Source organism: Anomaloglossus baeobatrachus, chromosome 7 (genome assembly GCF_048569485.1).
Source record: "Anomaloglossus baeobatrachus isolate aAnoBae1 chromosome 7, aAnoBae1.hap1, whole genome shotgun sequence".
Taxonomy (NCBI): Eukaryota; Metazoa; Chordata; class Amphibia; order Anura; family Aromobatidae; genus Anomaloglossus; species Anomaloglossus baeobatrachus.
The window spans coordinates 273,625,330-273,652,867 of NC_134359.1; the positions used below are offsets into that span (position 1 = coordinate 273,625,330).

Below are 27,538 nucleotides of genomic sequence, written 5' to 3' on the forward strand. Positions count from 1 at the left end.
TAAATGGCTTTGGACCACTGATCTGACACCACATTTACATACCTAGTGATGCCACACATCAAATTCAGATCACTCCAGCCTGGCCCAAACAGGTTCTGGGCATCAGAACTGGCATCAAAGTGGGCAAAACCCACTTTTCACAGATTTGAATAAGTAACCAGTGTTTTTGAGGGGTTAAATGGCTTTAAGCCACTGATCTCACACCACATTTACATACCTAGTGATGACACACATAAAATTCAGATCACTTTAGCCTGGCCCAAACAGGTTCTGGGCATCAGAACTGGCATCAAAGTGGGCAAAACCCACTTTTCACAGATTTGAATAAGTAACCAGTGTTTTTGAGGGGTTAAATGGCTTTAAGCCACTGATCTCACACCACATTTACATACCTAGTGATGACACACATCAAATTCAGATCACTCCAGCCTGGCCCAAACAGGTTCTGGGCATCAGAACTGGCATCAAAGTGGGCAAAACCCACTTTTCACAGATTTGAATAAGTAACCAGTGTTTTTGAGGGGTTAAATGGCTTTGGGCCACTGACCTCACACCACATTTACATACCTAGTGATGACACACATAAAATTCAGATCACTTTAGCCTGGCCCAAACAGGTTCTGGGCATCAGAACTGGCATCAAAGTGGGCAAAACCCACTTTTCACAGATTTGAATAAGTAACCAGTGTTTTTGAGGGGTTAAATGGCTTTAAGCCACTGATCTCACACCACATTTACATACCTAGTGATGACACACATCAAATTCAGATCACTCCAGCCTGGCCCAAACAGGTTCTGGGCATCAGAACTGGCATCAAAGTGGGCAAAACCCACTTTTCACAGATTTGAATAAGTAACCAGTGTTTTTGAGGGGTTAAATGGCTTTGGGCCACTGATCTGACACCACATTTACATACCTAGTGATGCCACACATCAAATTCAGATCACTCCAGCCTGGCCCAAACAGGTTCTGGGCATCAGAACTGGCATCAAAGTGGGCAAAACCCACTTTTCACAGATTTGAATAAGTAACCAGTGTTTTTGAGGGGTTAAATGGCTTTAAGCCACTGATCTCACACCACATTTACATACCTAGTGATGCCACACATCAAATTCAGATCACTCCAGCCTGGCCCAAACAGGTTCTGGGCATCAGAACTGGCATCAAAGTGGGCAAAACCCACTTTTCACAGATTTGAATAAGTAACCAGTGTTTTTGAGGGGTTAAATGGCTTTGGGCCACTGATCTGACACCACATTTACATACCTAGTGATGCCACACATCAAATTCAGATCACTCCAGCCTGGCCCAAACAGGTTCTGGGCATCAGAACTGGCATCAAAGTGGGCAAAACCCACTTTTCACAGATTTGAATAAGTAACCAGTGTTTTTGAGGGGTTAAATGGCTTTGGGCCACTGACCTCACACCACATTTACATACCTAGTGATGCCTCACATCAAATTCAGATCACTCCAGCCTGGCCCAAACAGGTTCTGGGCATCAGAACTGGCATCAAAGTGGTAAAAATCCCAGTTTTCACAGATTTGAATAAGTAACCAGTGTTTTTGAGGGGTTAAATGGCTTTGGGCCACTGATCTCACACCACATTTACATAACTAGTGATGCCACACATCAAATTCAGATCACTCCAGCCTGGCCCAAACAGGTTCTGGGCATCAGAACTGGCATCAAAGTGGTAAAAATCCCAGTTTTCACAGATTTGAATAAGTAACCAGTGTTTTTGAGGGGTTAAATGGCTTTGGGCCACTGATCTCACACCACATTTACATACCTAGTGATGCCACACATCAAATTCAGATCACTCCAGCCTGGCCCAAACAGGTTCTGGGCATCAGAACTGGCATCAAAGTGGTAAAAATCCCAGTTTTCACAGATTTGAATAAGTAACCAGTGTTTTTGAGGGGTTAAATGGCTTTGGGCCACTGATCTCACACCACATTTACATACCTAGTGATGCCACACATCAAATTCAGATCACTCCAGCCTGGCCCAAACAGGTTCTGGGCATCAGAACTGGCATCAAAGTGGGCAAAACCCCAGTTTTCACAGATTTGAATAAGTAACTGGTGTTTTTGAGGGGTTAAATGGCTTTGCACCACTGATCTCACACCACATTTACATACCTAGTGATGACACACATAAAATTCAGATCACTTTAGCCTGGCCCAAACAGGTTCTGGGCATCAGAACTGGCATCAAATTGGGCAAAACCCACTTTTCACAGATTTGAATAAGTAACCAGTGTTTTTGAGGGGTTAAATGGCTTTGGGCCACTGACCTCACACCACATTTACATACCTAGTGATGCCACACATAAAATTCAGATCACTCCAGCCTGGCCCAAACAGGTCCTGGGCATCAGAACTGGCATCAAAGTGGGCAAAACCCACTTTTCACAGATTTGAATAAGTAACCAGTGTTTTTGAGGGGTTAAATGGCTTTGGACCACTGATCTGACACCACATTTACATACCTAGTGATGCCACACATCAAATTCAGATCACTCCAGCCTGGCCTAAACAGGTTCTGGGCATCAGAACTGGCATCAAAGTGGGCAAAACCCACTTTTCACAGATTTGAATAAGTAACCAGTGTTTTTGAGGGGTTAAATGGCTTTGGGCCACTGATCTGACACCACATTTACATACCTAGTGATGCCACACATCAAATTCAGATCACTCCAGCCTGGCCCAAACAGGTTCTGGGCATCAGAACTGGCATCAAAGTGGGCAAAACCCACTTTTCACAGATTTGAATAAGTAACCAGTGTTTTTGAGGGGTTAAATGGCTTTAAGCCACTGATCTCACACCACATTTACATACCTAGTGATGACACACATCAAATTCAGATCACTCCAGCCTGGCCCAAACAGGTTCTGGGCATCAGAACTGGCATCAAAGTGGGCAAAACCCACTTTTCACAGATTTGAATAAGTAACCAGTGTTTTTGAGGGGTTAAATGGCTTTGGGCCACTGACCTCACACCACATTTACATACCTAGTGATGCCACACATCAAATTCAGATCACTCCAGCCTGGCCCAAACAGGTTCTGGGCATCAGAACTGGCATCAAAGTGGGCAAAACCCCAGTTTTCACAGATTTGAATAAGTAACTGGTGTTTTTGAGGGGTTAAATGGCTTTGCACCACTGATCTGACACCACATTTACATACCTAGTGATGCCACACATCAAATTCAGATCACTCCAGCCTGGCCCAAACAGGTTCTGGGCATCAGAACTGGCATCAAAGTGGGCAAAACCCACTTTTCACAGATTTGAATAAGTAACCAGTGTTTTTGAGGGGTTAAATGGCTTTGGGCCACTGATCTGACACCACATTTACATACCTAGTGATGCCACACATCAAATTCAGATCACTCCAGCCTGGCCCAAACAGGTTCTGGGCATCAGAACTGGCATCAAAGTGGGCAAAACCCACTTTTCACAGATTTGAATAAGTAACCAGTGTTTTTGAGGGGTTAAATGGCTTTAAGCCACTGATCTCACACCACATTTACATACTGTGAGGTAGCGCGGTCGGCTGCGCAGCAGAAGACACGGGATCCAGGCATCAAGGTTCACAGCACACGGTGTTTAATGTCCAAACAAAAAGTCCATAACAAAATACATGTGCCTCTCCAGCAGAGGGCTCAGGAAGTTCTGGTCACTTCCCCCACACCCGGCACACCTGCCCTCGTTCCTGTTTCCTTTTAACCCTTCCTTAAGCCTGTAGGGAAACAGCATTAACCCTATAGTGGATTTACTTTCTATCATGGAGTGAGCACAACCTGGGCGAGACATACCGGCCGTCATAGATAACCCCGGTCACAGTCTCACATACCCCCCCCCTCAGTTCAAGCGTGCGGGGTTGAACTCCAGCCATCAAGCACGGGCCGCGGGACAAGGCATCGGCGGTGCCCTGCAACCTACCGGCCCGGTGTTCAACCGTAAACCGGAAGTTCTGCAGAGAAAGGAACCACCGGGTAACCCGGGCATTCCGTTCCTTGGCGGACCTCATCCAGACCAGTGGAGAGTGATCCGTCACCAAGCGAAACTGCCGTCCCAGCAGGTAATAGCGTAGGGACTCCAAGGCCCACTTGATCGCCAGGCACTCCTTCTCCACTACGCTATAATTCCGCTCGGGAGGGGTGAGCTTCCTACTCAAGAAGGTGACGGGGTGTTCCTCCCCCTGAACCACCTGAGACAGCACTGCCCCCAGGCCGACCTCCGAGGCGTCAGTCTGTACTATGAACTCCTTCCGGAAATCAGGGTTGACCAGAACGGGCTGTCCGCACAGGACCCCCTTCAGGGCCCGGAAGGAGTCCTCGGCCTGCGGAGTCCACCGCACCATGACGGACTTCTTGCCTTTGAGAAGGTCCGTCAAGGGGGCTGATAGTCCCGCAAAATCTTTTACAAACCTCCTGTAGTACCCCACGATACCCAGGAAGGCCCTAACCTGTTTCGTGGTCAGGGGTCTAGGCCACTTCTGGATCGCCTCAACCTTGTTAATTTGGGGCTTAATCACTCCTTGGCCTATCACGTAGCCCAAGTAGCGGGCTTCCGTGAGTCCCAATGCACATTTCTTGGGATTGGCTGTCAATCCGGCTGTTCGAAGCGCGTCCACCACCGCTTGTACCTGTTCCAAGTGGGTCTGCCAATCGGAGCTGTAAATAATGATGTCATCAAGGTACGCTGATGCATACGCCTGGTGGGGTTCCAGTACTAAGTCCATCAACCTCTGGAACGTGGCCGGAGCGCCATGTAACCCAAAAGGCAAGACAACATAGTGGAAGAGACCCTCCGGCGTAACAAAAGCTGTTTTCTCCTTGGCGGACTCCGTTAGTGGCACCTGCTAGTACCCTTTGGTCAGGTCGAGCGTGGTAAAATATCGCGCCTGTCCCAGCCTATCAATCAGCTCATCCACCCGGGGCATGGGGTAGAGATCGAACTTGGATATTTCGTTCAATCTCCTAAAGTCATTGCAGAACCTTAAGGAGCCATCGGGTTTTGGTATTAGGACAATCGGACTAGCCCATTCACTCCGGGATTTTTCGATGACCCCCAGGCGTAACATTGTCTTTACTTCCTCCGATATGGCTTGTCGTCGAGCCTCCGGCACCCGGTATGACTTCAGGCGTACCTTCAGGTGGGGCTCGGTGACAATATCATGTCGTATCAGACTGGTCCTACCGGGCAGCTCGGAGAAGACATCGGGGTTCTGCTGAACCAACCGTCTGGCCTCTCGCCTCTGTTGCTTGGTGAGGGCTTCTCCAATCCTTACTTCCGGTTCGTCCTCTCCGGAGGTCGCTGGAGCCGGATGTGAACGACCCGAAGAGGAGGGAGGTGGGGAAAAAACAGCCATCAGGCTTTCCCGTTCCTGCCAAGGTTTTAATAGGTTGACATGGTATATTTGTTCAGGTTTCCGCCTACCGGGCTGCAATACTTTATAGTTAACCACCCCTACTCTTTCCTTTATCTCGTAGGGGCCTTGCCACTGAGCCAGGAATTTGCTCTCCGCCGTGGGGATCAATACCAACACCCGATCCCCGGGTTTAAAGGTCCGCACGGTGGCTTGTCTATTGTAGCGGCCGCTTTGCGCGGCCTGAGCCTCCTGTAAGTGCTCCTTCACAATTGGCATGACCGCGCTTATGCGGTTCTGCATACCCAAAATGTGTTCAATCACACTTTTATGGGGGGTGGGCTCTTGTTCCCATGTTTCCTTTGCCAGGTCCAACAATCCCCGGGGATGTCGCCCGTATAACAATTCAAAAGGCGAAAACCCCGTGGATGCCTGTGGCACCTCTCGTATGGCAAACATCAAATAGGGAAGCATCATATCCCAGTCTTTCCCGTCTTTTGAAATCACCCTTCTTAGCATGGTTTTCAGGGTTTTATTGAAACGCTCGACTAAACCGTCCGTTTGCGGATGATACACAGACGTACGCAACTGCTTGATCTGGAGTAGCCGGCATAGCTCTTTGGTCACTTTAGACATGAATGGGGTCCCCTGATCCGTAAGGATCTCCTTGGGCAATCCCACCCGGCAGAACACAGCAAACAACTCCCGAGCTATAAGCTTTGCTGCAGTATGTCTGAGAGGTATCGCCTCGGGATACCGGGTGGCATAGTCAACGATCACTAGGATGTGTTGGTGCCCTCGAGCGGACTTTACGAGGGGCCCCACCAGATCCATCCCTATCCGTTCAAAAGGGACTTCTATAATGGGTAACGGTACCAACGGACTGCGAAAATGGGTCAGGGGTGCAGTAAGCTGACACTCCGGGCAGGTTTCGCAGAACCGTTTTACCTCCCCAAAGACCCCGGGCCAATAGAACCTTTGCAATATTCGCTCCTGCGTTTTCTTGACCCCTAGGTGGCCACTCATCAGGTGTTTATGAGCCAAGTCGAGGACCCGCCGGCGATGCGGCTGGGGCACCACCAACTGTTCTACCCCTACGCCCCGTATTTCATCTACCCGGTAGAGTAAATCCTGCTTAAGAGCGAAATGGGGGTACCTTACCTGGGCACTGGGCAGCTGTGCCACCCCGTCAACTACTGTCACCCGACTCCGGGCATGTATTAACGTAGGGTCCTGGAGTTGGGCTGTCCCAAACGTATCCGGGGACGCCTCCAACTCCGGGATGGGCTCGACCGTCTCAGCCTCTCCTGCCAATACCTCTAGGGGGGACCTATCGGGTTCACACTCTGTCCCTATCATCGTGACCCCTACGGCAGGTGTCCCGGATTCAGGATTGTAGGGCTCAGGTCCCGGACCGACCAATATCTGAGGGGACTTAGGGGGTCCCCTCCATAAAGTCCAAAAATAGGGCAGATCCCTTCCTAGGATCACGTCATAAGGAAGAGTGTTAAGAAGTCCCACCTCATGTTGCACCTGACCGCAAGGTGCTGTGATGGTGACAATCCCCGTGGGATAGTCGTGGCGGTCCCCATGTATGCAAACCACCCCCACAGTGCGTCCTGTGGCCTTTACTTTAGCTCTCAAGGTGGATCGCACAAGGGTCACTAAGCTTCCGGAATCCAACAATCCTGTAACCGGACATCCATTCACCTGTATTTGGCACAAGTGGGGCTCTGTCTCTGGGGAGACCAGGTCAGCGGTACACACCACCTGAGCATACATTGAACCCCGCCGGGTAACCCCACAATCCATGGGCTCCGTGGTGAGTGGACACTGGGCTTCCATATGTCCCACCCGCTGGCACCGCCAACATCTAATAGGGAAGGAAACCCCCTTGACAAGTTGTCGTTTAGGGTACATGGCCTTCCGGACCTCAGGAACGGCGGGCGCGGCCTCAGCCAGGATGGTAGCGGACTCCTGTACCGGTGTCGGCGGTGGGTCCTTGGCCCTAGGCTTGGAGGGGCCGGACCGACGGGCGGTACGCAAAGTCTCAGTGTCCCGTATCAAGTCCTGCGTAGCCACATGCCGCTCTACCAGGGACACTAATTGGTCCAGGGTACTCGGGTCACCCTGTCCTACCCACCGTTGAACGGTGACGGGTAAAGTGCGCACAAAACGATCCACTACTACCCTTTCCACCATTTGCGCCGGGCTCAGAGTGTCAGGCTGCAACCACTTTTTTACAAGATGTAATAAGTCATAGGCCTGGGAGCGTACGGGTTTGGCTTCCTCATAGAACCACTGATTTACCCGCTGAGCCCGTACATAGGTATTCACCCCCAACCGAGCCAGTATTTCGGCTTTCAGGGTCACATAGTCAATGGCGTCCTCGGTACCGAGGTCCAGGTACGCTTTTTGGGGTTCCCCCGTCAGATAGGGCGACAATACCTCAGCCCACTGCGGGGTCGGCAGCTTTTCCCGCTCGGCCACCCGCTCAAACACCGCCAGGAACGCTTCCACATCATCACCCGGGGTCATCTTTTGCAACGCTTGTCTCACCGCTTTCCGGACGCTGCCGTCGTCACCCGGTCCCGGGGTTGTTGCTGCCGGTCCGGCACGGATCGACTTGGCCAGGAGAACCATCTGTTCTTGGTGCCTTTTTTCCTGCAATTGTAAGGCTTGCTGCTGACGTGCATTGGCCTGCTCCATCTGTTCTTGGTGCCTTTTGTCCTGCACTTGCAAGGATTGCTGCTGACGTGCATTGGCCTGCTCCATCTGTTCTTGGTGCATTTTGACCTGCACTTGCAAGGATTGCTGCTGACGTGCATTGGCCTGATCCAACTGTTCTTGGAGTTTTTTTTCCTGCACTTGCAAGGATTGGAGCAGGTGTGCATTGGTCTGTTGCTGCTGTGCATTAGCCTGTTGCTGCTGTGCATTAGCCTGAGCCAAATGCTTTAGTATGTCCTCCATGGCGTCGCCGGGTTTGGGCTGTAGTATAGCCGCTCGAATCCAGGACATGCGCAGCTGGGTCACCAGGGATGGATGCTACACCTCACCGGCTGTCATGCCCGCATTCTCCACCATATGTGAGGTAGCGCGGTCGGCTGCGCAGCAGAAGACACGGGATCCAGGCATCAAGGTTCACAGCACACGGTGTTTAATGTCCAAACAAAAAGTCCATAACAAAATACATGTGCCTCTCCAGCAGAGGGCTCAGGAAGTTCTGGTCACTTCCCCCACACCCGGCACACCTGCCCTCGTTCCTGTTTCCTTTTAACCCTTCCTTAAGCCTGTAGGGAAACAGCATTAACCCTATAGTGGATTTACTTTCTATCATGGAGTGAGCACAACCTGGGCGAGACATACCGGCCGTCATAGATAACCCCGGTCACAGTCTCACAATACCTAGTGATGACACACATCAAATTCAGATCACTCCAGCCTGGCCCAAACAGGTTCTGGGCATCAGAACTGGCATCAAAGTGGGCAAAACCCACTTTTCACAGATTTGAATAAGTAACCAGTGTTTTTGAGGGGTTAAATGGCTTTGGGCCACTGACCTCACACCACATTTACATACCTAGTGATGACACACATAAAATTCAGATCACTTTAGCCTGGCCCAAACAGGTTCTGGGCATCAGAACTGGCATCAAAGTGGGCAAAACCCACTTTTCACAGATTTGAATAAGTAACCAGTGTTTTTGAGGGGTTAAATGGCTTTAGGCCACTGATCTGACACCACATTTACATACCTAGTGATGACACACATCAAATTCAGATCACTCCAGCCTGGCCCAAACAGGTTCTGGGCATCAGAACTGGCATCAAAGTGGGCAAAACCCACTTTTCACAGATTTGAATAAGTAACCAGTGTTTTTGAGGGGTTAAATGGCTTTGGGCCACTGACCTCACACCACATTTACATACCTAGTGATGCCACACATCAAATTCAGATCACTCCAGCCTGGCCCAAACAGGTTCTGGGCATCAGAACTGGCATCAAAGTGGGCAAAACCCACTTTTCACAGATTTGAATAAGTAACCAGTGTTTTTGAGGGGTTAAATGGCTTTGGGCCACTGATCTCACACCACATTTACATACCTAGTGATGACACACATCAAATTCAGATCACTCCAGCCTGGCCCAAACAGGTTCTGGGCATCAGAACTGGCATCAAAGTGGGCAAAACCCACTTTTCACAGATTTGAATAAGTAACCAGTGTTTTTGAGGGGTTAAATGGCTTTGGGCCACCGATCTGACACCACATTTACATACCTAGTGATGCCACACATCAAATTCAGATCACTCCAGCCTGGCCCAAACAGGTTCTGGGCATCAGAACTGGCATCAAAGTGGGCAAAACCCACTTTTCACAGATTTGAATAAGTAACCAGTGTTTTTGAGGGGTTAAATGGCTTTGGGCCACTGATCTGACACCACATTTACATACCTAGTGATGACACACATAAAATTCAGATCACGAGACTTCCGGCTCCTGCGCTGATCATGTAGGACACAGGACGCCTGAGCTCTGTCATTCCCTGCAGCTCTGACATATATACCGGACAACCCATCAGCCTCCCCCGCTCCATTCCACCGGTGAGTGAAGTTGCTACATGCAGGGGAGCCGTGGAGATAATCACTTGAAACAGCGCGGTGAACTTCGCTCTCCCCCTCCCTCTCAAGGTCTGGCAGCGTGATAAAGATGGCGCCGGAGCCTTCCCTGCACTAAAATCAGATCTGCACACAGAGAGCAGGACACAGCTGACGGCTTACCTTGCACAGATCACTCACTCCCCCAGCACTAAACAGTTAACCGGCAGCAGAATAATAAATCTCCTGGAGTCCTGATAAGATATCAGCAGCAAACAACGCTACTGACAAGTTCTGCAAAGAGCAGAGAATCCCTGGGCCCTTCCCCCATCTTGTCCAGACCTGTGCATAAGCAGGAGCTGAATCTCTAGGCATACAGAATCAATGCAAAGCTCTGGAGAAAGTGAAAGAAGCTGAAGGAGGGAAGTTTAAACATACATCCCTGCAAAGTTACAGGACAGTGAGAATTCATAACTCTGGCAGGGGGGAGAAAGGGGTGAAAGTGAGAATAAACAAAAGGGGGAGCAGAATCAAGATTTGTCTGACAACCCACACTAAATCAGTGTCAAAACTTACGCCCCTTCACTCACTATTTGATGGAAAGATACCTGCTGCGCAGCAGCTCCAAAACACAAAATCCTCATACATCCAGCGTACAGTGTGAAAAAAAGATTGTGACTGCCCATACAGAATTAAGTGTCCCTAGGTCACCTGAAAATACTCATCAGATGGAGGATTCCCAGGGGACCCCGGATGTATTCAAAACAATGGAGGGTATGGATTATAAGCGTCTGGCTGATGAAGTCGCCAATCGTTTGCTACCTGACATCTCCGCTACAATTAAAGCATCAATAGCAACAGCTCTCAGTGCCATACAGAACCAACTTGATGAGACGGTGGAACAGGTTGCGGCTATGGAAACCAGAATGTCGACGCTAGAGGAGGACTTCGGCTCTGACCACACTACAGTCATGCGTCTGGCCAGGGAGAATCTGATCCTGAGGGACCGTGTGGACGATCTGGAGAACCGCTCCAGAAGAAGCAATTTGCGCATTGTCGGCCTGCCTGAAACATACCCAGTTGGTGAGCTACGTACATTGTGTGAATCCACTATTCCTACAACCCTGGGAGTAGCAGGAAGGAGAAAAGTGGAAAGGGTGCACCGCATTGGTCCGCCAAGGAGAGGTGATGAGAGTGAAAATAACAGACGCCCAAGACAAGTCATAATGAAATACTTGGACTTCTCCGATAAACAGGAAATATTACAGGCATACAGGAAATTGAAACATCCCTTGGAGGTGAAAGGCTCGCGCATCTTACTCTTCGAGGATTTTTCTGCGGAGGTCGCACGGCAGCGGAGGGCATTCTCATACATATGCTCTGCCTTATTTAAGAGAAATATACGCTTCCAGTTAAAGTACCCGGCAACGTTGATTATCAGACATCAGGATGGATCCTACAATTCTTTCTCAAGTCCAAAGGAGGCAGAGGCCTTTATTGAGCGGATCAGCAGTCCTCGTGACCTCAGGAATTCTCCAGTACAAGGGCGCAACGACTCACCGAACCAGAGAGTGACCAAAGGGAGCTCTGTGAAGCTCGCTACAGCTTCCCTGAAGGACCGGAGACAGCAAAACAAGGAACTTAAGGGAACCTGAGACAAATAGACAAATGTCGGATGTGTAAAGTTCAAGGTGGGACACCTGTTTTTGATTTAGGCTGGAGAAGCCGCAGTGGAAAAAGTTTAAGAAATCTGAGGCGGAGGAAAGGAAAGAGAACTTTTTTTTTTTTTTTTTTTTTTTTTTCCTTCTCTCTTTCTTTGTAGGTGGGACAGTCCTTTATATTGGTTAAATGCTATAAGTATAAGGTTGACTGAGCTTGGAAAGTGATCAGAAAAAAGTGAAGTCTGAGTATTTTGGTATAGTTGGGGGGGGGAGGGGAGGGAGATGTTTGAAATGTTTGGGGATTTTGGATTCAAGTGAAGTAGCAAAGATTTTACACAGAGTTATTATTATTACTACTACTCTCATTATTGCAAGTGAGCACTATGTTCAATTGTCTAATTGGTTGAATTTTTTTTTGGCAAGGGAGGGCAGCAAAAACATGGTAAACGAAAGGCAGGATTTCCATTTATTACATGTGCTTTATGAGAATAGTCACCTGGAATGTTAAGGGGTTACGTTCCCCCCAAAAAAGAATTAAGATATTACGCCACCTTAATCGCCTCAAACCGGACATTGCACTTCTTCAGGAAACTCATCTGGAAAGTTCAGACATGCAGAGGATGGGGAAATTGTGGGTTGGAGGAGTCTATGGGTCATCTTCAGTTAAAAGGAAAGCAGGGGTTATTACATTAGTCAGTAGGAGATTACAACATCAAGTCCTGGAAACATATGCGGACACGGAAGGTAGGGTTCAGATGGTCTCAGTGGAGATACCTGGAGGAATTTATAAAATCTTTAATATTTATGCCCCGAACGAAAACAACAAATCATTCTTTCCACGACTTGAGGCCAAAATTTTAGAACATGCCCATTTTAATCTAATAATTGGGGGGGATTTCAACTCGGTGGTATCTGTGCTAGAGGACAGGAAAAATGCTAAAGGCCCCCCAAATGTACCGCGCGGCCATGATAAAGTTATGAGTCCTCTGTTAAATGCCACGGCCTTATGGGATGCGTGGAGACTATTGCACCCTCAGGATAGGGAATTTACGCACTATTCACATGCTAATAGCTCCTGGTCTCGCATTGACTACTTCCTTATTTCAGGGAACCTGGTACGTGCGCTCCACTCAGCTACTATCCAGGATTTGGTGATTTCTGACCATGCCCCGGTGGTGCTAGACCTAGCAAACATTTATCCCAGAGGAACGGACTATCTGTGGAGATATCCTTCCTTCCTTAAAGATAACGAAGATTTTTCCTTGAAATTAAAGGAATGGTGGACGGAATTTATGGTACATAATGATCAACATAAAGACACACCTATGTTATTATGGGACACGGCGAAGGCAGTATTACGGGGCAGAACGATAGCACATGTTTCCTATTTGAAGAAAAAGGCTCATCTTAAATTTACTGAAACCTCCCATAAATTGAGGGAAGCATATACTTCTTTTCAAAAGCATCCTGATAGGGACCATAGAGATAGATGGGTAATAGCCCAAAGAGCTTTTAATGAGTGGGCGGAAAAACGGGAACAAATGGCTAGGTCAATGCAAGAAGCTACATTACATCGCTTTGGAAATAAAGCAGGGAAAATACTGGCCAACTTAGCGAAAAATAGGATTATAACTCAGGGACCCATGGAAATAAAAAATCAAAAGGGGGAGATACACAAAAACCCTAAGACAATAATTGAGACTTTAGGCACGTATTATAGAAACCTTTATTCGTCGGAAAAGCGAGACAAATTTCCCGATAATAATCTTTTATCTAAAGTGACACTACCTCGACTCACAGAAGAGCATCGCACTTTTCTGAATGCCAAAATTACGGGGGAAGAAGTATTGGGGACAATCAACTCCATGCATAATTATAAAGCCCCTGGCCCTGACGGATTTACGGGAGAATTCTATAAAACAGTAAAGGAAGAGATCTTACCTACATTACTAGAGCTGTATAATAGCATACTAGACGGTAATGCGTCTTTCCAAAATAATAACCGGGCATATATAAAATTGATCCCTAAACAGGGGAAGGACCCGAAGGATCCGGGTTCGTATAGGCCCATATCACTTATCAACCTAGATATGAAGATAATGTCAAAGATTATGGCAAATCGTCTAGCTATAATTCTTCCCCAACTGATTTCCCCAGCACAGGCCGGTTTCATTCAGAAAAGATCAGGGACACTAAATATTAGAAAAGTTCTTCTTGTCCTGGATAGGGTTAACCTTCAGCCTCTGAAAGGAGAATCTCCCGCTTTGCTTACAATAGATGCCGAGAAAGCCTTTGACAATATTGAGTGGTCATGGCTTTATAGAGTTCTAGATGAAATGCGTTTTTCGGGGTCATTTTATACCTACATTAGAGAAATTTACACAAATCCGAAGGCTCAAGTTTACATTCCAGGATATCTGTCAGCCCCTTTTCCGTTACTGAAAGGAACCAGACAGGGTTGCCCCGTTTCCCCATTACTTTTTAATCTGGCTCTGGAACCATTGGTACGATTGTTATCTACACATAGCACCTTCCAGGGTATTTCTGTAAATAATAGACAAATTCAGTCAGCTTTTTTTGCGGATGACATTTTGCTTTTCCTTTCGAATCCAGCTCAGCAGGTCCCCGAGATTTTACAAATTTTGCGAGAGTTTGGAGCGTACTCAGGCTTCAAGATTAATGCATCAAAATGCGAGCTCCTATACCTGGGAGGGACAAATGTTCAAACACGGGAGCAGAACCCTTTTGAAGGAATTACAGTGGCTAAGTCATATATCACATACCTGGGAGTTAAAATAGGTAAGGTTCCGGCAACCCTTTATAGTCTAAACTATCCACCCCTTCTGAGCCAAATAGAGCAAGATCTTAAAAGATGGCACGACCTTCCATTGAACATAATTGGTAGAGTCCACCTAATTAAGATGATGTCGATATCAAAATTAATGTATCATCTTCAAACACTTCCCCTGCTTCTCAAGCATAAAGATATTGTCCAGCTAAATAGAGCTTTTTCACACTTCATTTGGAGGGGGAAACGCCCTCGTATAGGGCTTAAGAAGTTGATGGCATCTAAGGTTCATGGAGGTCTGAGTTTGCCAAACATTCGGGGTTACAATATAGCCTGTTTGACTAGATATATATTGGATTGGATTAAAGGCTCTAGGCATTATTCAGCGTTGGAGCTTGAGAGAGACTATGCACAACCTTGGGATCTGGTGGCATTGCTTCATACTAGGCAGGCTAATCTCCCAGTGAAAGTCAAGCACTCTTCCTTATTTAAAGACACGATTGCAGCGTGGAAGGCGTTGAGGAAAAATTACAAACTTCCCCATAAAATATCCAAATACTTGCCTATATGGGGGAATCCAGAGTTTGTGCAGGGGACAAGCAATAAGCTGTTTGAAGAGTGGAAGGTGAGGGGTATAAGGACTGTTGCTCATCTCCTGCACACCTCAGAACCTAGATGGTTGAGTAGAGACGAAATTATAGCGCAGTATGGCCTGCGGCCTAACCAAGTAATCCAATATGACCAAGTGAGATATAGTATTATGACTCAGTTGCATGATGTGACCCAGGAGGTAGTATTTAACTCTTTTGATTGTCTGGTAAAGAACTCAATAACTTCATCATCTATCTCTTTTCTTTATGGAGCCATGCGTGATCTATTAATAGGACAGCACCCAGAAGGTTTATTTAAATCTTGGGAAAAACAATTTGAGGACCCGTCTATGGGGGTAAAAATTAGGGGAGGGTGGAATGCTCTTCGTAAATCAATTTTAAATGAGAATTGGCGAGAAACCCAATTTAGAATTATGCACAAGGCAATTTATGGTTTCAATCTCCCTCCATCAGCAACAAAGCCAGACAGGCTTACGTATTGCCCTAAGTGTAAGAGTAGTGGAACTGATCTCCTTCACGGGTTGTGGTCCTGCCCCCATTTGAGTCCATTATGGTCACAGATCAAAAGTTGTATACAAAAGGTGTGGGGTCTTGAAGTTCGGCTCTCACCTGGGTTCGCTATTTTTCACCATTGGGAGGAGGGGAACGATACCAAAGGGAAGATGACTAACCCACCCAGACTTATACATGTGATACTTCTGGCAGCCAAGAGAGCGATACTAAAAAATTGGTTGGAGTCTAGGGTCCCCGCGATTGAAGAGATCTTGGGTCAGCTCATGCATCTTCTTGAAATAGAAGGATTGGATGCAGAAAGGAGGGCGGATAGAATACGACAGCACTTTACCAAATGGAAGAAATTCATACTGGCCTATTGTACTCGGGAGGAGATAGTCAGGATTATGTCACCTTTCAAAGACACAGTCTGGTATCATACTGAAAAATTGAAGGGTACATTGGATGGCTTGGAGGTGGGGGAGGAAAGGTTGAAAGCTGACTAAAAGGAGAGGGGGAAATAACCGATTTGAGTGGGACTTCTTTATTGTATGTCATTACCATGTTCACAAGAGTTCAATGGGGGGAATGATAAGAATGATGGGTTAAGGGGTCGCTGCTTTCCTTTGCTTTATCTTGCCATGTTACGGTTATTGATTTTAAAAATTGGTATGGAATTTGGGATGATCAAACATGACAATGTAATGTTGAATTTGCAATGCTGAATTCGCTTATGCCAGTGTTATGTTATTGAAAAATTTGAATAAAAATATAGTTAAAAAAAAAAAAAAATTCAGATCACTTTAGCCTGGCCCAAACAGGTTCTGGGCATCAGAACTGGCATCAAAGTGGGCAAAACCCACTTTTCACAGATTTGAATAAGTAACCAGTGTTTTTGAGGGGTTAAATGGCTTTAAGCCACTGATCTCACACCACATTTACATACCTAGTGATGACACACATCAAATTCAGATCACTCCAGCCTGGCCCAAACAGGTTCTGGGCATCAGAACTGGCATCAAAGTGGGCAAAACCCCAGTTTTCACAGATTTGAATAAGTAACCAGTGTTTTTGAGGGGTTAAATGGCTTTGGGCCACTGATCTGACACCACATTTACATACCTAGTGATGCCACACATCAAATTCAGATCACTCCAGCCTGTTTGGGCCAGGCTAAAGTGATCTGAATTTTATGTGTGTCATCACTAGGTATGTAAATGTGGTGTCAGATCAGTGGCCCAAAGCCATTTAACCCCTCAAAAACACTGGTTACTTATTCAAATCTGTGAAAAGTGGGTTTTGCCCACTTTGATGCCAGTTCTGATGCCCAGAACCTGTTTGGGCCAGGCTGGAGTGATCTGAATTTGATGTGTGGCATCACTAGGTATGTAAATGTGGTGTGAGATCAGTGGCTTAAAGCCATTTAACCCCTCAAAAACACTGGTTACTTATTCAAATCTGTGAAAAGTGGGTTTTGCCCACTTTGATGCCAGTTCTGATGCCCAGAACCTGTTTGGGCCAGGCTGGAGTGATCTGAATTTGATGTGTGGCATCACTAGGTATGTAAATGTGGTGTGAGGTCAGTGGCCCAAAGCCATTTAACCCCTCAAAAACACTGGTTACTTATTCAAATCTGTGAAAAGTGGGTTTTGCCCACTTTGATGCCAGTTCTGATGCCCAGAACCTGTTTGGGCCAGGCTGGAGTGATCTGAATTTGATGTGTGGCATCACTAGGTATTTAAATGTGGTGTGAGGTCAGTGGCCCAAAGCCATTTAACCCCTCAAAAACACTGGTTACTTATTCAAATCTGTGAAAAGTGGGTTTTGCCCACTTTGATGCCAGTTCTGATGCCCAGAACCTGTTTGGGCCAGGCTAAAGTGATCTGAATTTTATGTGTCATCACTAGGTACGTAAATGTGGTGTGAGGTCAGTGGCCCAAAGCCATTTAACCCCTCAAAAACACTGGTTACTTATTCAAATCTGTGAAAAGTGGGTATTTGCCCACTTTGATGCCAGTTCTGATGCCCAGAACCTGTTTGGGCCAGGCTGGAGTGATCTGAATTTGATGTGTGTCATCACTAGGTATGTAAATGTGGTGTGAGATCAGTGGCTTAAAGCCATTTAACCCCTCAAAAACACTGGTTACTTATTCAAATCTGTGAAAAGTGGGTTTTGCCCACTTTGATGCCAGTTCTGATGCCCAGAACCTGTTTGGGCCAGGCTGGAGTGATCTGAATTTGATGTGTGGCATCACTAGGTATGTAATTGTGGTGTCAGATCAGTGGCCCAAAGCCATTTAACCCCTCAAAAACACTGGTTACTTATTCAAATCTGTGAAAACTGGGGTTTTGCCCATCTTGATACCAGTTCTGATGCCCAGAACCTGTTTGGGCCAGGCTGGAGTGATCTGAATTTTATGTGTGTCATCACTAGGTATGTAAATGTGATGTGAGATCAGTGGCCCAAAGCCATTTAACCCTTCAAAAACACCAGTTACTTATTCAAATCTGTGAAAAGTGGGTTTTGCCCACTTTGATGCCAGTTCTGATGCCCAGAACCTGTTTGGGCCAGGCTAAAGTGATCTGAATTTTATGTGTGTCATCACTAGGTATGTAAATGTGGTGTGAGGTCAGTGGCCCAAAGCCATTTAACCCCTCAAAAACACTGGTTACTTATTCAAATCTGTGAAAAGTGGGTTTTGCCCACTTTGATGCCAGTTCTGATGCCCAGAGCCTGTTTGGGCCAGGCTGGAGTGATCTGAATTTGATGTGTGTCATCACTAGGTATGTAAATGTGGTGTGAGATCAGTGGCTTAAAGCCATTTAACCCCTCAAAAACACTGGTTACTTATTCAAATCTGTGAAAAGTGGGTTTTGCCCACTTTGATGCCAGTTCTGATGCCCAGAACCTGTTTGGGCCAGGCTGGAGTGATCTGAATATGATGTGTGGCATCACTAGGTATGTAAATGTGGTGTCAGATCAGTGGCCCAAAGCCATTTAACCCCTCAAAAACACTGGTTACTTATTCAAATCTGTGAAAACTGGGGTTTTGCCCATCTTGATACCAGTTCTGATGCCCAGAACCTGTTTGGGCCAGGCTGGAGTGATCTGAATTTGATGTGTGGCATCACTAGGTATGTAAATGTGGTGTGAGGTCAGTGGCCCAAAGCCATTTAACCCTTCAAAAACACCAGTTACTTATTCAAATCTGTGAAAACTGGGATTTTGCCCACTTTGATGCCAGTTCTGATGCCCAGAACCTGTTTGGGCCAGGCTGGAGTGATCTGAATTTGATGTGTGGCATCACTAGGTATGTAAATGTGGTGTCAGATCAGTGGCCTAAAGCCATTTAACCCCTCAAAAACACTGGTTACTTATTCAAATCTGTGAAAAGTGGGTTTTGCCCACTTTGATGCCAGTTCTGATGCCCAGAACCTGTTTGGGCCAGGCTGGAGTGATCTGAATTTGATGTGTGGTATCACTGGGTATGTAAATGTTGTATGAGGTCAGTGGCCCAAAGCCATTTAACCCCTCAAAAACACTGGTTACTTATTCAAATCTGTGAAAAGTGGGTTTTGCCCACTTTGATGCCAGTTCTGATGCCCAGAACCTGTTTGGGCCAGGCTGGAGTGATCTGAATTTGATGTGTGGCATCACTAGGTATGTAAATGTGGTGTGAGGTCAGTGGCCCAAAGCCATTTAACCCCTCAAAAACACTGGTTACTTATTCAAATCTGTGAAAACTGGGGTTTTGCCCACTTTGATGCCAGTTCTGATGCCCAGAACCTGTTTGGGCCAGGCTGGAGTGATCTGAATTTGATGTGTGGCATCACTAGGTATGTAAATGTGGTGTCAGATCAGTGGCCCAAAGCCATTTAACCCCTCAAAAACACTGGTTACTTATTCAAATCTGTGAAAACTGGGGGTTTGCCCACTTTGATGCCAGTTCTGATGCCCAGAACCTGTTTGGGCCAGGCTGGAGTGATCTGAATTTGATGTGTGGCATCACTAGGTATGTAAATGTGGTATGAGATCAGTGGCCCAAAGCCATTTAACCCCTCAAAAACACTGGTTACTTATTCAAATCTGTGAAAACTGGGGTTTTGCCCACTTTGATGCCAGTTCTGATGCCCAGAACCTGTTTGGGCCAGGCTAAAGTGATCTGAATTTGATGTGTGGCATCACTAGGTATGTAAATGTGGTGTGAGATCAGTGGCCCAAAGCCATTTAACCCTTCAAAAACACCAGTTACTTATTCAAATCTGTGAAAACTGGGGTTTTGCCCACTTTGATGCCAGTTCTGATGCCCAGAACCTGTTTGGGCCAGGCTGGAGTGATCTGAATTTGATGTGTGGCATCACTAGGTATGTAAATGTGGTGTCAGATCAGTGGCCTAAAGCCATTTAACCCCTCAAAAACACTGGTTACTTATTCAAATCTGTGAAAAGTGGGTTTTGCCCACTTTGATGCCAGTTCTGATGCCCAGAACCTGTTTGGGCCAGGCTGGAGTGATCTGAATTTGATGTGTGGCATCACTAGGTATGTAAATGTGGTGTCAGATCAGTGGCCCAAAGCCATTTAACCCCTCAAAAACACTGGTTACTTATTCAAATCTGTGAAAACTGGGGTTTTGCCCACTTTGATGCCAGTTCTGATGCCCAGAACCTGTTTGGGCCAGGCTGGAGTGATCTGAATTTGATGTGTGGCATCACTAGGTATGTAAATGTGGTGTGAGATCAGTGGCCCAAAGCCATTTAACCCCTCAAAAACACTGGTTACTTATTCAAATCTGTGAAAACTGGGGTTTTGCCCACTTTGATGCCAGTTCTGATGCCCAGAACCTGTTTGGGCCAGGCTAAAGTGATCTGAATTTGATGTGTGGCATCACTAGATATGTAAATGTGGTGTGAGATCAGTGGTCCAAAGCCATTTAACCCCTCAAAAACACTGGTTACTTATTCAAATCTGTGAAAACTGGGTTTTTGCCCACTTTGATGCCAGTTCTGATGCCCAGAACCTGTTTGGGCCAGGCTGGAGTGATCTGAATTTTATGTGTGTCATCACTAGGTATGTAAATGTGGTGTGAGATCAGTGGCCCAAAGCCATTTAACCCTTCAAAAACACCAGTTACTTATTCAAATCTGTGAAAACTGGGATTTTTACCACTTTGATGCCAGTTCTGATGCCCAGAACCTGTTTGGGCCAGGCTAAAGTGATCTGAATTTTGTGTGTCATCACTAGGTATGTAAATGTGGTGTGAGGTCAGTGGCCCAAAGCCATTTAACCCCTCAAAAACACTGGTTACTTATTCAAATCTGTGAAAAGTGGGTTTTGCCCACTTTGATGCCAGTTCTGATGCCCAGAACCTGTTTGGGCCAGGCTAAAGTGATCTGAATTTTATGTGTGTCATCACTAGGTATGTAAATGTGGTGTGAAGTCAGTGGCCCAAAGCCATTTAACCCCTCAAAAACACTGGTTACTTATTCAAATCTGTGAAAAGTGGGTTTTGCCCACTTTGATGCCAGTTCTGATGCCCAGAACCTGTTTGGGCCAGGCTGGAGTGATCTGAATTTGATGTGTGTCATCACTAGGTATGTAAATGTGGTGTGAGATCAGTGGCTTAAAGCCATTTAACCCCTTAAAAACACTGGTTACTTATTCAAATCTGTGAAAAGTGGGTTTTGCCCACTTTGATGCCAGTTCTGATGCCCAGAACCTGTTTGGGCCAGGCTGGAGTGATCTGAATTTGATGTGTGGCATCACTAGGTATGTAAATGTGGTGTGAGGTCAGTGGCCCAAAGCCATTTAACCCTTCAAAAACACCAGTTACTTATTCAAATCTGTGAAAACTGGGATTTTTACCACATTGATGCCAGTTCTGATGCCCAGAACCTGTTTGGGCCAGGCTGGAGTGATCTGAATTTGATGTGTGGTATCACTGGGTATGTAAATGTTGTATGAGGTCAGTGGCCCAAAGCCATTTAACCCCTCAAAAACACTGGTTACTTATTCAAATCTGTGAAAAGTGGGTTTTGCCCACTTTGATGCCAGTTCTGATGCCCAGAACCTGTTTGGGCCAGGCTGGAGTGATCTGAATTTGATGTGTGGCATCACTAGGTATGTAAATGTGGTGTGAGGTCAGTGGCCCAAAGCCATTTAACCCCTCAAAAACACTGGTTACTTATTCAAATCTGTGAAAACTGGGGTTTTGCCCATCTTGATACCAGTTCTGATGCCCAGAACCTGTTTGGGCCAGGCTGGAGTGATCTGAATTTGATGTGTGGCATCACTAGGTATGTAAATGTGGTGTGAGGTCAGTGGCCCAAAGCCATTTAACCCTTCAAAAACACCAGTTACTTTTTCAAATCTGTGAAAACTGGGGTTTTGCCCACTTTGATGCCAGTTCTGATGCCCAGAACCTGTTTGGGCCAGGCTGGAGTGATCTGAATTTGATGTGTGGCATCACTAGGTATGTAAATGTGGTGTCAGATCAGTGGCCCAAAGCCATTTAACCCCTCAAAAACACTGGTTACTTATTCAAATCTGTGAAAAGTGGGTTTTGCCCACTTTGATGCCAGTTCTGATGCCCAGAACCTGTTTGGGCCAGGCTGGAGTGATCTGAATTTGATGTGTGGCATCACTAGGTATGTAAATGTGGTGTCAGATCAGTGGCCCAAAGCCATTTAACCCCTCAAAAACACTGGTTACTTATTCAAATCTGTGAAAACTGGGGTTTTGCCCACTTTGATGCCAGTTCTGATGCCCAGAACCTGTTTGGGCAAGGCTGGAGTGATCTGAATTTGATGTGTGGCATCACTAGGTATGTAAATGTGGTATGAGATCAGTGGCCCAAAGCCATTTAACCCCTCAAAAACACTGGTTACTTATTCAAATCTGTGAAAACTGGGGTTTTGCCCACTTTGATGCCAGTTCTGATGCCCAGAACCTGTTTGGGCCAGGCTAAAGTGATCTGAATTTGATGTGTGGCATCACTAGGTATGTAAATGTGGTGTGAGATCAGTGGCTTAAAGCCATTTAACCCCTCAAAAACACTGGTTACTTATTCAAATCTGTGAAAAGTGGGTTTTGCCCACTTTGATGCCAGTTCTGATGCCCAGAACCTGTTTGGGCCAGGCTGGAGTGATCTGAATTTGATGTGTGGCATCACTAGGTATGTAAATGTGGTGTCAGATCAGTGGCCCAAAGCCATTTAACCCCTCAAAAACACTGGTTACTTATTCAAATCTGTGAAAACTGGGGTTTTGCCCACTTTGATGCCAGTTCTGATGCCCAGAACCTGTTTGGGCCAGGCTGGAGTGATCTGAATTTGATGTGTGGCATCACTAGGTATGTAAATGTGGTGTCAGATCAGTGGCCCAAAGCCATTTAACCCCTCAAAAACACTGGTTACTTATTCAAATCTGTGAAAAGTGGGTTTTGCCCACTTTGATGCCAGTTCTGATGCCCAGAACCTGTTTGGGCCAGGCTAAAGTGATCTGAATTTTATGTGTGTCATCACTAGGTATGTAAATGTGGTGTGAGGTCAGTGGCCCAAAGCCATTTAACCCCTCAAAAACACTGGTTACTTATTCAAATCTGTGAAAAGTGGGTTTTGCCCACTTTGATGCCAGTTCTGATGCCCAGAACCTGTTTGGGCCAGGCTGGAGTGATCTGAATTTGATGTGTGTCATCACTAGGTATGTAAATGTGGTGTGAGATCAGTGGCTTAAAGCCATTTAACCCCTCAAAAACACTGGTTACTTATTCAAATCTGTGAAAAGTGGGTTTTGCCCACTTTGATGCCAGTTCTGATGCCCAGAACCTGTTTGGGCCAGGCTGGAGTGATCTGAATATGATGTGTGGCATCACTAGGTATGTAAATGTGGTGTCAGATCAGTGGCCCAAAGCCATTTAAGCCCTCAAAAACACTGGTTACTTATTCAAATCTGTGAAAACTGGGGTTTTGCCCATCTTGATACCAGTTCTGATGCCCAGAACCTGTTTGGGCCAGGCTGGAGTGATCTGAATTTGATGTGTGGCATCACTAGGTATGTAAATGTGGTGTGAGGTCAGTGGCCCAAAGCCATTTAACCCTTCAAAAACACCAGTTACTTATTCAAATCTGTGAAAACTGGGGTTTTGCCCACTTTGATGCCAGTTCTGATGCCCAGAACCTGTTTGGGCCAGGCTGGAGTGATCTGAATTTGATGTGTGGCATCACTAGGTATGTAAATGTGGTGTCAGATCAGTGGCCTAAAGCCATTTAACCCCTCAAAAACACTGGTTACTTATTCAAATCTCTGAAAAGTGGGTTTTGCCCACTTTGATGCCAGTTCTGATGCCCAGAACCTGTTTGGGCCAGGCTGGAGTGATCTGAATTTGATGTGTGGTATCACTGGGTATGTAAATGTTGTATGAGGTCAGTGGCCCAAAGCCATTTAACCCCTCAAAAACACTGGTTACTTATTCAAATCTGTGAAAAGTGGGTTTTGCCCACTTTGATGCCAGTTCTGATGCCCAGAACCTGTTTGGGCCAGGCTGGAGTGATCTGAATTTGATGTGTGGCATCACTAGGTATGTAAATGTGGTGTGAGGTCAGTGGCCCAAAGCCATTTAACCCCTCAAAAACACTGGTTACTTATTCAAATCTGTGAAAACTGGGGTTTTGCCCATCTTGATACCAGTTCTGATGCCCAGAACCTGTTTGGGCCAGGCTGGAGTGATCTTAATTTGATGTGTGGCATCACTAGGTATGTAAATGTGGTGTCAGATCAGTGGCCCAAAGCCATTTAACCCCTCAAAAACACTGGTTACTTATTCAAATCTGTGAAAACTGGGGTTTTGCCCACTTTGATGCCAGTTCTGATGCCCAGAACCTGTTTGGGCCAGGCTGGAGTGATCTGAATTTGATGTGTGGCATCACTAGGTATGTAAATGTGGTATGAGATCAGTGGCCCAAAACCATTTAACCCCTCAAAAACACTGGTTACTTATTCAAATCTGTGAAAACTGGGGTTTTGCCCACTTTGATGCCAGTTCTGATGCCCAGAACCTGTTTGGGCCAGGCTAAAGTGATCTGAATTTGATGTGTGGCATCACTAGGTATGTAAATGTGGTGTGAGATCAGTGGCCCAAAGCCATTTAACCCTTCAAAAACACCAGTTACTTATTCAAATCTGTGAAAACTGGGGTTTTGCCCACTTTGATGCCAGTTCTGATGCCCAGAACCTGTTTGGGCCAGGCTGGAGTGATCTGAATTTGATGTGTGGCATCACTAGGTATGTAAATGTGGTGTCAGATCAGTGGCCTAAAGCCATTTAACCCCTCAAAAACACTGGTTACTTATTCAAATCTGTGAAAAGTGGGTTTTGCCCACTTTGATGCCAGTTCTGATGCCCAGAACCTGTTTGGGCCAGGCTGGAGTGATCTGAATTTGATGTGTGGCATCACTAGGTATGTAAATGTGGTGTCAGATCAGTGGCCCAAAGCCATTTAACCCCTCAAAAACACTGGTTACTTATTCAAATCTGTGAAAACTGGGGTTTTGCCCACTTTGATGCCAGTTCTGATGCCCAGAACCTGTTTGGGCAAGGCTGGAGTGATCTGAATTTGATGTGTGGCATCACTAGGTATGTAAATGTGGTATGAGATCAGTGGCCCAAAGCCATTTAACCCCTCAAAAACACTGGTTACTTATTCAAATCTGTGAAAACTGGGGTTTTGCCCACTTTGATGCCAGTTCTGATGCCCAGAACCTGTTTGGGCCAGGCTAAAGTGATCTGAATTTGATGTGTGGCATCACTAGGTATGTAAATGTGGTGTGAGATCAGTGGCCCAAAGCCATTTAACCCCTCAAAAACACCAGTTACTTATTCAAATCTGTGAAAACTGGGGTTTTGCCCACTTTGATGCCAGTTCTGATGCCCAGAACCTGTTTGGGCCAGGCTAAAGTGATCTGAATTTGATGTGTGGCATCACTAGATATGTAAATGTGGTGTGAGATCAGTGGTCCAAAGCCATTTAACCCCTCAAAAACACTGGTTACTTATTCAAATCTGTGAAAACTGGGTTTTTGCCCACTTTGATGCCAGTTCTGATGCCCAGAACCTGTTTGGGCCAGGCTGGAGTGATCTGAATTTTATGTGTGTCATCACTAGGTATGTAAATGTGGTGTGAGATCAGTGGCCCAAAGCCATTTAACCCTTCAAAAACACCAGTTACTTATTCAAATCTGTGAAAACTGGGATTTTTACCACTTTGATGCCAGTTCTGATGCCCAGAACCTGTTTGGGCCAGGCTAAAGTGATCTGAATTTGATGTGTGGCATCACTAGGTATGTAAATGTGGTGTGAGATCAGTGGCCCAAAGCCATTTAACCCCTCAAAAACACCAGTTACTTATTCAAATCTGTGAAAAGTGGGTTTTGCCCACTTTGATGCCAGTTCTGATGCCCAGAACCTGTTTGGGCCAGGCTAAAGTGATCTGAATTTTATGTGTGTCATCACTAGGTATGTAAATGTGGTGTGAGTTCAGTGGCCCAAAGCCATTTAACCCCTCAAAAACACTGGTTACTTATTCAAATCTGTGAAAAGTGGGTTTTGCCCACTTTGATGCCAGTTCTGATGCCCAGAACCTGTTTGGGCCAGGCTGGAGTGATCTGAATTTGATGTGTGTCATCACTAGGTATGTAAATGTGGTGTGAGATCAGTGGCTTAAAGCCATTTAACCCCTCAAAAACACTGGTTACTTATTCAAATCTGTGAAAACTGGGGTTTTGCCCATCTTGATACCAGTTCTGATGCCCAGAACCTGTTTGGGCCAGGCTGGAGTGATCTGAATTTGATGTGTGGCATCACTAGGTATGTAAATGTGGTGTGAGGTCAGTGGCCCAAAGCCATTTAACCCTTCAAAAACACCAGTTACTTATTCAAATCTGTGAAAACTGGGATTTTTACCACATTGATGCCAGTTCTGATGCCCAGAACCTGTTTGGGCCAGGCTGGAGTGATCTGAATTTGATGTGTGGTATCACTGGGTATGTAAATGTTGTATGAGGTCAGTGGCCCAAAGCCATTTAACCCCTCAAAAACACTGGTTACTTATTCAAATCTGTGAAAAGTGGGTTTTGCCCACTTTGATGCCAGTTCTGATGCCCAGAACCTGTTTGGGCCAGGCTGGAGTGATCTGAATTTGATGTGTGGCATCACTAGGTATGTAAATGTGGTGTGAGGTCAGTGGCCCAAAGCCATTTAACCCTTCAAAAACACCAGTTACTTTTTCAAATCTGTGAAAACTGGGGTTTTGCCCACTTTGATGCCAGTTCTGATGCCCAGAACCTGTTTGGGCCAGGCTGGAGTGATCTGAATTTGATGTGTGGCATCACTAGGTATGTAAATGTGGTGTCAGATCAGTGGCCCAAAGCCATTTAACCCCTCAAAAACACTGGTTACTTATTCAAATCTGTGAAAGAAGGGAATTTTGTTACTTACCGTAAATTCCTTTTCTTCTAGCTCTTATTGGGAGACCCAGACGATTGGGGTATAGCTACTGCCCTCCGGAGGCCACACAAAGCACTACACTAAAAAGTGCAAGGCCCCTCCCCCTCTGGCTATACCCCCCCGTGGTATCACGGGTTCTCCAGTTTTAGTGCCAAAGCAAGAAGGAGGAAGCCAATAACTGGTTTAAACAAATTAACTCCGAATAACGTCGGAGAACTGAAAAACCGTTCAACATGAACAACATGTGTACCCGCAAACAACCAAGAAATCCCGAAGGACAACAGGGCGGGTGCTGGGTCTCCCAATAAGAGCTAGAAGAAAAGGAATTTACGGTAAGTAACAAAATTCCCTTCTTCTTCAGCGCTCTATTGGGAGACCCAGACGATTGGGACGTCCAAAAGCTGTCCCTGGGTGGGTAAAGAGATACCTCATGTTAGAGCTGCAAAACAGCCCTCCCCTACGGGGATGTCACTGCCGCCTGCAGGACTCTTCTACCTAAGCTGGC

At 46.2% G+C, this 27,538-nt stretch overlaps 1 protein-coding gene across 3 annotated transcripts in view; it reads right to left on the reverse strand.

Moving 5' to 3' along the window:
- Positions 1 to 27,538, reverse strand: part of LOC142245450 (uncharacterized) — a 115,496-nt gene that overhangs the window by 72,879 nt on the left and 15,079 nt on the right. The window contains exon 1 of one of the 3 annotated variants that reach the window (XM_075318168.1): positions 10,166 to 10,367. The exons of the other annotated variants lie outside the window; for them this stretch is intronic. The gene's annotated coding sequence lies outside the window, so the exon portion shown is untranslated. Of the gene's footprint in view, positions 1 to 10,165; positions 10,368 to 27,538 lie in introns of those variants that run through there. 3 annotated transcript variants of the gene reach the window in all.